The following is a 10,743-nucleotide window of genomic DNA, read 5'->3' on the forward strand; positions in this document are numbered from 1 at the left end:
GAAATACAAGTAATAATTAATTGAATTGCCTATTTTAATTCAATAATATACATATTATATGAGATTAATATGTTGATAAATAAAGATCAAAATTTTATTTTCTAATATAAATATTATTCACTTTCTATTTTCTTTTCAAAGAAAGATATTATAAGTATATATGGATTTCAAAGCACCCAATTAATTATTTTTTAATAGTTAATAGACCTTCAATATTATTGATCCATTATATAATATATGATTCATTGATGTAAGTTGACATTCATAAGTGATTTATATATCAATATTTTTTGAATATATTTGCTCATAATTATTCAAAATTGATGACATTATGGTAAGTTTTAAAAAATTATTCTTCACAACATAAAAAAATAAAAAATTTAATTATGATAAAAGATTATTAAGTATGAAAATTTAGTCTTAATAAACTAATATTCTTTAAAAAAAATACGATCATTATTTTAGTTAAATGAGTTTGATGAATTAAATTAGTCTATTATTTAACAAAAATCTTAATGACATGTCATGCCAATTAGGAGAGAGTGAAGGCTTTTGAAGTGTCAAGTATATTTGGAGGAAAGTAGTGATAATTGAGTGTATATTTTGGTCCTAAATGAAACATAAATGATATTCAAGGCAATTCCCTAAACTTGGGTGACCATTTAGGGAATTGACTCTGCAATTCGCCTACAACAAAGTGGGCCGAATGACCATTTTGGGAGATAAATAACCGTTGAGTTATTCTGGATAATTTTTTGGGTACTTACATAAATCTCACTAGTTTAGGAGGTAATTATTTAAAGACATTCTAGTTTGCAATATTACGCATCTTATCATATTTTGGTGCCTCTAGATACGTCCAGATAGGCAGATACATGTATCTCGGATACATTTGGTCAAATTTAAGTGTAATTTATTCTAGATACATTGTATCCAAGTGGATTTGAATGTATCTGGGGACTGGGATACATAGCAATTCTCCCTAGCCTCTCTCTTATCTCACTCGCCACTTTTCCATGTATCTGGTATCCCAAATACATATACGTATTTCACTCGCCTCTCTCCCCCTCCCCACAGTCTCGCTCGCATCTCTCCCTATTTTTTGTGTATCTAATAGCAAAAATACATGTATCTAAGTGTAAAATACATATGAAATTTTTAATTAGTGATAAGAGACGTAATATTTTGAAAGTATAGATAATAGTAATATATATTGTAGTGAAATATGTCTAATTTTTAGCTTAGAGGATTCGCATGTGCAGTAGCTTGTTATATGCCCTATCGCGACCTAGGTGTCAAATTTGGATTAATGTGACAATAAGGCAAACTCATTATTTCGATTAATTTTCAACAAACTTACATGCTTCCTTCCAATCAAACAAAATCAATTAACATATAATTTATAAAGATTGTACTTCATAATGAATCTACCATAATTTTGTGTCCAATCATATGCATGATTACGTATGTATATATATCAACATTATCATTCTTCAATTTGGTTATAGAAAGCAACAATATTGAGAAACCTCCATGAAAAGAAGACAAGATAGATGAGGGAAGACAAAGTCATCTTAATTACAAGGTGTTGGGGGAGCAGTAAGCTATAAACTAATTACTTTTTTAGCACTATTTTTTGCTTCCCAACAAACTGTGCTTTGTGCTCTACCTTGCTGTTTGGTTACTTTCTCTGAGTGACGCTCTTTACTATTCTCATCCTTCTGTCCCTTTTGTTTTTGGCAGAATCACTCTTTTCAGTTACGTTTCTTTGAGCATGTTTGACATTGTTGCCGAGAGGTCGTAGACACTTGTTTAGATAAAAAGATATTTTTTTGAAAAATTTTGGTGTTTGATGAATCAATAAAACCTCTTCTTTTTTGTCTTCAATAAAACCTGTTTCAAATAAGAATAGAAGCAGTTTTGTATTGTTGGGAAGAAGCCAAAAAAATTAAATTTTTCAAGACCAAAATACTCTTTAATATATACATATTTATCATTATATCTCTTATTAATTAATTAATTAATTAATGTATCTCATTAATTTGATTAAGTTTCATTTAAAAAATTTATTTTTATCTTTATATATAATTTTACGTATTATTGGATTAGAAAAAAGGTAACAATAATACTTTTGCAGGATTAGAAAAAGGTAAAGAATAGGACTTTATTTATTTTTGTGGTGATTTTTCGTATGTAGTGATTTAATTTATGCAATAATTTTTAAATTTTATTTTGTTTGATATTTTTAATTATATTTAAATCATTATGTTAACATTACATCAACGTTTAATTTTTTTTTATATGTATAATTGTAGACATAGAAAATTTGTGGGCTCTATTGCAGGACGTGTTCAATTCTAGTTGAGACTTTACAAGATGTATTCGATTCTAATAAGAATTCTTCGAGGCTACTCTAACCCTAAACCCTAGTTTATGCCTATATAAATTGTATTACATTCTCTTAAAGAGGCATATCGAATATTCTGCAAATTGACGGAATATTCATAAAGAGATTGAAATCAATCATCCTAGTTCGAGAATATGCACTAACGACCCTTTAATCATGGATAAATCTTATGAGAGAAGAATCAAGGGATCAACAGATTTGTACTCACAATTTTGATAAAATAAAATTATGTTTCTTCATATTTTATTTGTGATTACAAGATCTTGATAAAATAAAATTATGTTTCTTCATATTTTATTTGTGATTGCAATTTATTTTTTCTGTCACTTTTAAATTTGTTGCAAACAAATTGACACGCCTAGTGGGACCAAATTTGCCCTTCATCTCTTCTCTCCGTACAAATCAAATCCTTAAATCTGAAGCCACAAAGTCGCAAAGATGGAAAGATGATCAATACTTCAAGTTTCGTCTTTGAGTTTCACCAAGTCTACACTCCGACATGTCTTGAAGCAGGGGACATTTGTAGACATTGAAAAATTGTGGACTCTACGCTAGGACGTGTTCAATTCTAGTTGGGACTCCACAAGATGTATTTGATTCCAATTAGAACTCTTGGAGGCTACTCTCTAACCCTAAATCCTAGTTTATGCCTATATAAAGGGTATTATACTCCATTAAAGAGGCATCTCGATTTTGTTGCAGACTCTTCCCCATGCCTACTCCTTCATTTCATTTCATCCTTACTCCATATTTAGATGCAGATTAAGGGGGAAATACTTTGATTGGGAAAGGGGACTCCTCTGCATACGGCCAGGGAACTCCCTCTTTGCAAGGTACTTACTTTATCTGAACCCTCTAACGACAGATGCGAATATTCCACAAATTCACGGAATATTCATAAAGAGATCAAAATCAATCATCCTAGTCTGAAAAATAGGCCACTAACAGCACTCAAATCATGGATCTTATGAGAGAGATCAAGGGATCAACAACTTTGTACTCACAATGTTGATAAATAAAATTATGTTTCTTCATCTTTTATTTGTGATTGCAATTTATTTTTATGTCACTTTAAAATTTGTTGCAATTGCAAACAATAATATTAACTGAAAATTTTAATTTGTACATTTTAATTTAATATAAATAAAAAATTAATAAAAAATTTCATAATAGATATATAAAATAATTTCTCTCTATAAAATAATCTTGAAGTCAAAAGTGCATAGATACTTATTTTTTTTTCCGTAGTTTGACTTTCAAAAGCATTTAAAAAAAAAAGATTAATAGTAAAGAACAATTTTTTTTATCAAAATCACTTTTCAAATAAATTAGTCAACTCAAATTGTTTTTTTTTTCAAAAGCATTTTTCTGAAAAACTATTTTAAAATAATATTTCTATAAATAAGCTGATTTCAGTGGCAATACCGAACAAACTCGTCATCAATTTTATTTCTTTTCTTTTTTTCTCCAATCGCATTTTTCACTTATCGTAATTTTGGCCACACTATTCTCTTCTGGTGTTTGCTCGACCTAAATTTTCATATGGTCATATAAATTTGACTTCTTTTCACGAGTCCAAACCCTAAATAATGTAAAAAATTAAAAAAAATTAAAAAAAGTTACATTTACCACTATTAGTGCATGAATTTCCTGTGCAATATAGAAAAGAGTTAGTGTATCTCCTGTTAAACCTCATTGCCCGGGTTTTTTTTTTAATATAAAAAACTACATAGAAACTAAACGATTAGGGATTAAAACTTTTTTATACTATACAATTAGGAAAATGAATTGGCTTTTTTTATTAAAAGAAAAACATTAACTTAATTATGAAAAGTTAAGTTTATTGAAGACTGATTCAAAGTATGACCTGGTCAATTAAGTTTGTTAGTAGTGTCCTATATTCTAGGGCTAGTTGTTAGCAAATATGTTGATCATGGTGCAGTACTTTCTAGCTGTGTTTTGGTTAGTAATTAGTTGTTTAGTTAATGGATGTAGTGGTCATTTAGCGACATAGTAGTTTGTTATTTTTAAGTCTATATAAAGTTGTACTTTCCTGTGATTTCATCTACTGAAAAATAGAAAAGACTTCAGCATACAATTCTTTGTTTCTTCTTTAAGTTTTCTTGCCTATTTACTCCAACATCTTTGGCATCAGAGCCATGGCAAGTAATGGCAATGCATTGAGTGTGGCACAACCACTCATTCCCGTCTTAAGGGAGAAAGCTACGAATTCTGGAGTATTCGTATGAAAACAATACTCAAATCTCAAGGTCTTGGGAACTTGGTAGAACAAGGATTTGCAGATCCTGACGAAGAAAATAGATTGCGAGACAGTAAGAAAAAATATGCTAAAGCACTGGTATTTATTCAGCAGGCAGTTAATGATAGCCACTTTTCACGGTTCGCAGCAGCAACCACATCAAAGCAAGCTTGGTCTATTAGAACTTCATATCAATGGTGTAATCTCAGTTGAACTGCAATATGGAAGCCATGACTGACTGAGAGCATTTTGTGAAGAACTGTAATTTGAGAGAAAGAGAAATCACACCTTTCTTTGATTAATGACTTGAGTATTTATACATGTAAACAAGTATGTAAAACTGCATTCTAACTAATGGAACATTCTAGATATTATACTATCTAACTAACTCTGATAGCTAACTAACTCAAATACGTATAACAAACTAGTTAACTAATTACAATTCCTTACTGCTAATTACAAATATATTATGAAAACTTGATCTTGATCTCAATACCCTTCCTCAAGTTGGTGGTGATAATCTCGCAACCAATTTGTCCAAGATAGATGAATGCTTCACACCTGTTAGAGCTTTAGTAAGTATATCAGCTAGCTGATCAGTAGCGGGAACATGGTGCAAAGAAATGAGCCCCTCCTGAAGCTTGCTTCTCACAAAGTGACAATCCACCTCAATGTGTTTAGTTCTCTCATGAAATACAGGATTATGAGCTATGTGTATGGCAGACTGGCTATCACAATATACATCAATAGAAAATTGATTAAAAAATGGTCAATTCATTCAGCAACTTGTTCAGCCAAGTCAATTCTCTAACTACCTTTCTTAGTGACCTATACTCTGCCTCAACTGAAGACAAAGAAATAGTTTCATGCTTCTTAGATTTCCAGCTAATAGGGTTGTTCCCAAGTAAAATTAAATATCCACTAACTGATTTTCTTAAGTCTGGACAGGAGGCCCAGTCTGAATCACAGAAATCTTGGACAATGCATTCAGGATCATTAGATAGATGAACTCCAAGAGTAGGATCCTGCTTCAAATACCTGAGAAGATGAAAGGCTACCTTGAGATGAGTGTTTCTGGGATCTTGCATAAATTGGCTTAGCTGTTGGACACTGAAGGCTATGTCAAGTCTAGTGTTGGTGAAAAAGTTTAGTTTTCCAACTAGCTTCCTATAGTAAGTGGGATCAGGAAGTGGGGGTTCCCTCTTTGGCTCTTAGTTTGACAGTTGGATCAAGAGGTGAAGTCATGGGAGCATAATTGAAACAGTCATATTCTTTTAACAGGTCTAGAACAAATTTCCTTTGAGAGATGAGTACCCCTCCAGCTGTATCAAGTATCTCAAGGCCTAGAAAATAATGAAGTTTGCCAAGGTCTTTAATTTTGAATGTGTTGTCCAAATAAGTCTTGAGTTGTGTGATTTCATCAGTGTCTGTGCCAGTTAAGATAACATCATCTACATAAATAGCAAAAAATACCACCAAAGGACCTGATTTCTTGGAAAATAATGAGTAATCATAATGTGAATGTGTATATCCCCTAAGGGCCAAGGCCTCAGTCAACTTGGCATACCACTGTCTACTGGTTTGTTTAAGTCCATAAAGAGACTTGTTAAGCTTGGAGACCAACCTTGTATTATGTACCTCCGGACCTGGTGGAACTTTCATATACACTTCCTCGTGAAGATCACCATGAAGAAATGCATTATTTACATCAAATTGGAACATATTCCAACCCTTCTTCACAGCACAAGCTATTAAAGTTCTGACAGTAGTCATCTTGACTGCAGGTGAGTAGGTGAGTAGGTATCTGTATAATCTATCCTAGCTTGTTGTGTGTACCCTTTCACAACCAATCTAGTTTTAAATCTTTCAATGCTCCCATCTGCTCAATGTTTGACTTTATACACCCACCTACATCTAATTGCTTGCTTGCCCACTGGTAATTCAACAAAATCCCAAGTATTGTTATCATAAAGTGCCTCAAACTCCTGCGTAATGGCCTTTTGCCAAGCAGGATTAAAGGATGCCTCCTCATATGATGATGGTTCACTATTATGACAAACGTTTTCTACAAGCATTTGACTGTGGGATGCAATGACATCAGGAGGTATGTGATGGTGTTTGGTGAATAAGGCAGTGAGGGAAAGATTTGTAACAGGATTTGGATTCTTTAGATTGGGCATAGAAACAATGTAGTCTTTTAAGTGATGAGGGATTTTGTTTTCCCTGTTAGATCTTCTCTGATTTATTATAGGAGCAACAATTTGAGAAGGTGATGAGTGGACATGTAATGGTGGTGGTGAATGATCAATGGTATGATCAGGAGGTAGTGGTTGATAATGATCCCTGATGGGTGAAAGGTTAGTGTTTAAATCAAATTCACACCCTATATCATTTACATTATTGTCATAAGACCTATGATCAATATAACCGCTAGGATTAGGACTAGATGACATAGACTCAACAGACTTCAAAACAGAAGGAAAAATGCATTTTTCAGCAGACAAAGTAAAAGGGAAGATGTCCTCATGAAAGACCACATCTCTGGAAACATGTATTTTTCGTGTGACAAGACTCATCACCTTGTATCCTTTTGTGTCAAAGGGATATCCCACAAATATATGAGGAGTGGTTCTGGGCTCAAGTTTATCTCTTAATATTTTAGGCACAGTGGGGTAACATAGGCAACCAAAAGATCTGAGTTGAGTGTAATTTGGTTTTTATTATATAGCAACTCATAAGGATATTTGTTCTTGAAGTGTGTTGAGGGTAGTCTATTTATAATGTGAGTAGCTATCAAAACACATTCCCCCCAATATTTCAAAAGTAGTTTAGATTGGAAAAGAAGGGCTCTTGTTGTTTCTAATAGGTATTTATGTTTTCTTTCTACCACACTGTTTTGTTGTGAGGTGTATGGAAAAAATTTCTGATGAATTATACCCTTGTTCATGAAGAATTGGATTGCTTCATTATTGGTGAACTCCAGTCCATTATCAGACCTAATGCTTTTAATGGTGGTTTTGAATTGGGTTTCTACCATGTTTATGAAGGCTTTCAACACATGCAAAGCATTGCTTTTGGTACTTAGAAGATGGGTCCAAGTGGATCTACTATAATCATCTACCAGGGTAAGAAAGTATTTGTAATTGTCATAGGTGGAAACATGACAAGGGTCCCATAGGTCAATATGAAGCAATTCAAATATGGACTTGGTTTGGCTAGTACTTTGGCTGAAAGGCAATCTTTCTTGTCTTGCCATAGGGCATATACTGCACATAAAGGGTTGTTTTTGTGAAAGAATGGTTGGTGGGGTGGAAATATTCCTCATTTTAGCAAAAGGCACATGGCCAAGTCTGTTATGCCAAATTATGTCTACATTGTTCTTTGTAATCTTACAAGAATGATTATTAAACTAAACATTCTCATTATTGTTGAAAGTAGAAGTACAAACAAGAGGACTATGAATAGTATGAGGAACATCAATATCAGTAGCAAATTTCTTACAATCATGACAAGAATCAGTAACAGTAGAAATGTATTCCCTATTCTCAATAGAGGAATTATTATTACTACCACTAGGATAACACCAACACACTGAACCTCTATTGACTCTATTGGCATTTCTCAGGCAGCTTGAACATAGAAAATACAGCCCATCTTTGTTGTTACCAATTGCCTGAGGCCTCTTCACTGAAGGGGCCTACAACACACACAAAGTACCAGTGAACAAAACTGTGCACTTCATAGATGTAGTTAAGGAGTAAACTGAAACTAGATTATACTTGAAGGATGGTACATATAACACATCATGCAAAATGATATTAGGTGTGATTGATACATCACCAAGCTCTGTCACTTTAACTTTGTATCCATTAGAGAGTGAAATCAGTATAGGGTAAGGTAAGGTCTTAATGTTGGTCAAGGAATCTTTATTAAAGGTTATATGGTTTGATGCTCCTAAGTCTATGATCCACATATCACTGCTTGATTTAAAACATTTGCATGAAGGTTTGTCAAAATCAACAGAGGAAGAGCATACTGCAATATCTGCGAAGCTCAAAGAGCCATTATTGACACTTGCAGCATTTTGATGCCCATTACTTTGTGGTGGTTGTTCATCTCCATGAGTGGACATTAGATCAGGAGTATCACTGTGCACATTTGACACTACTCTTTTTCCTTTGTAATTCTAATTGCCTTGCCTGTAGTTTTGTCCATTATTGTAGCCATTTGGCTTGAAGTTTTGATTGTTGTTATGAGGATAGCCATGCAACCTGTAACACTTAGCCTTAATGTGTCCTGTTTTCTTACAATAATCACAGAACATGGCATTTTTCTCACTGCTACTGCCATTATAATGATTGTTGCTTCCTGAATTGTAATTATTTCCTGTATTCTGATAGTTTGCTCTAAAAGTTCTTCCTGCTTGAACTTTATTATTGAAGGGACCTACATTCAAGGATGTTGCATCTATAGGTATTCTACCAGTTGGCTTAACTTGGATCAATAGAGAGAATATTTATGCCATGGAAGGGAGTGGGTTTATCATGAGGATGTTACCCCTTATCATTGTATATACCTCATTTAACCCCATGAGGAATTGTATCAAACGCCTATCTTGTTCTGCTTTATGCATGCTATCTTTTGCACCACAAGTGCAGATGCAACCACACTAATTTCTCAAATTCAAAGTACTCAGTTCCTCCCAGAGTTTCTTCATTCTTGTATAATAGACAGTGATGTCCAATATTCCCTGAGTTAGGTCGTTAATTTCTTTCTGTATTTGATATAGCTTTGGTCCATTTGTTTGATCGGTATCTATCTTCCAATTCCTTCCACAGCTCTACAGAATCAGTCAGATACTTTACACTATCTGAAATATCCTTAGTTAGTGAGTTCAAAATCCATGACGCTACCATGTCGTCGCACCTCTGCCATTGGCGAATCTGAGGTGAGTTTGTACTCGGTTTCACACAGCTCCCATCAATAAAACCCAGTTTATTCTTTACAGACAAGGCTCGCATCACTTCTCTCCTCCATGATCGATATCCTGCTCCATCAAATTGAGTAGGAACCATCATCATTCCTAAACTATTTAAGGGATGCACATATAGGGCACTACTTGTATTATTGCCAACAATGCTAGTTCCCTTAGAAGCAGACCTGTTTTCGTCAATAGCCATGAGTATATCACTCAAAACGATTGTGAATTAAGTAGAGAAGATGAATTCCAGATCCAGAAAAAAATATAAAGGAAAACAAAACTCAGATAAAACTCTAAGATTCGATCTGAATTATCGAAAAGCAAAAACCAAAGAGTAATAAAAATGAAGAACAAAGAGTTGAAGTAAACGAACCAAGCTCTGATACCATATTTGAACTTCATATCAATGGTGAAATCTCAGTTGAACTGCAATAAGGAAGCCATGACTGACTGAGAGCATTTTGTGAAGAACTGTAATTTGAGAAAGAGAAATCACACTTTCTTTGATTAATGACTGAGTATTTATATATGTAAACAAGTATGTAAAACTGCATTCTAACTAATGGAACATTCTAGACATTATACTATCTAACTAACTCTAATACGTATAACAAACTAGTTAACTAATTACAATTCCTTACTGCTAATTACAAATATATTATGAAAACTTGATCTTGATCTCAATATGGTCCATTCTTCAGAAGGAGTTTCAAGGTAATTCAAAGGTCATTGTGGTGAGATTGCAATTACTTCGGTGTGAGTTTGAAACCTTGATGATGAAAATTGGAGAATCAATTGCTGATTTCTTGTACAGAGCAATGACAATTGTCAGCAAAATTCGATTATGTGGCGAGAAAGTTACGGATCAAACATTGTGGAAAAGATACTGCGAAGCTTAACTCCAAAATTTGATCATGTAGTTGTTGCTATAGCAGAGTCTAAGGATCTATCAGTTTTTTCCTTTGATGAACTGATGGGATCTCTTTAAGCCCATGAGGCGAGACTCAATCGATCTATTGAAAAGAATGAAGATAAAGCATTCCAGGTGAAGGAAGCAACAACCAAATATGGTGAGAACTATGGTCCAGCAAACAG

Source organism: Solanum tuberosum, unplaced genomic scaffold (assembly GCF_000226075.1).
Source record: "Solanum tuberosum cultivar DM 1-3 516 R44 unplaced genomic scaffold, SolTub_3.0 scf00171, whole genome shotgun sequence".
Taxonomy (NCBI): domain Eukaryota; kingdom Viridiplantae; phylum Streptophyta; class Magnoliopsida; order Solanales; family Solanaceae; genus Solanum; species Solanum tuberosum.